Below are 1,260 nucleotides of genomic sequence, written 5' to 3' on the forward strand. Positions count from 1 at the left end.
CCGAGGAAGGTATGAAGAGAATGGTGGTTTAGTTTCTCTGTTCCAAGACCATGGCGAAGTAGACGAAGAAGACAAAGAAGAAAAGAGCATTAGGTTCTCGTCTTCATGCTCTAGGGTTTCTTCCTAAGCCAAGGATCGCGAACTCAAAGAACCATCTAGGGTTTCACTCTGCAATGACAAAAAAGCCCCATCCAGGTTTAAAATAGACGGAACCAACGACACTGACTGATTAGCTAAGGCTTTAGAATGCGAAGATGGTGAAGACCCATCAATGACAGTCGAAGCCGGACCCAGAAATTGATCGGCTAGGGCTTCCCCAAGTGGAAATTCTGAAGACCCATTTACCATTGGCGAAGTAGGAACCAAACTTTGATCATCTAGGGCTTCAAAACGAGAAGATCGCAAAGAACCCGTTAGGGTCTTCATGTCAGGAACAGGAACACAAGCAGATGTGGAAGACCCATCCCGCGAATGATGAGAAAGCAGTGACCTAAAAGGAGTGGACTCAGTTTCTAGTGTTTTCGGGAAGTGGGTAACCAAATCTATCTGAAATTCAGATAGAGGAACGCTAGAGATTAGGAATGACTAGGAATTGAATGGCTTGTCGAAGGTCCGACTTCGGGAAGAGTTCCTATGCAAACCAATTTTTGAAATCTAAAATCTCCAGTGAAAAAAAAATCCAAATTTCCATTTAACACAATATATGGCTTGTCATGTACTGAACCCTCTCTCTCAAGTGCAAATCAGAACACGAAACCAAACGTCCGGAGTAAATTCAAAGATGAGAGCCAATAACAGGGACATGGATCGGGATACTAGATGTAGAGTAGTAAACGAAACAAAATACAGGATATCCATAACAAAATAAACAAGGAAACTAGACATTAAATGGGATCCCATTTCTTTCTAAAGTCGATAGATTCGCAGACCAGTGGTGTGATTGAGACTACGTTCAGATTTATGATTAGATGAAACTAAAAGAATATGAGAGAAGAGAAGACCAATATCACCTTCATATCCTAACAAAAAAAACAATGGTAAAAGAACACTAACCAGAGAAGATACAGAACAAAGTGATAATATCAATGAGTAAGGAGTTCTCAACAAACATACCGATGAACGCTCTCTTCTGGCAAGGAGATCCCACTGGTTCGTCGTCCGAGATTTCATTTCTTCAACCGCCCTCTCTTTCTTCTCCACTGACAGCTTCTCACTAGAAAGTCTTCTCTGAAAATCCAATTTTTTTTCGCCTCTCTCTCT

The sequence above is a fragment of the Vitis vinifera genome, chromosome 18, assembly GCF_030704535.1.
Source record: "Vitis vinifera cultivar Pinot Noir 40024 chromosome 18, ASM3070453v1".
Taxonomy (NCBI): Eukaryota; Viridiplantae; Streptophyta; class Magnoliopsida; order Vitales; family Vitaceae; genus Vitis; species Vitis vinifera.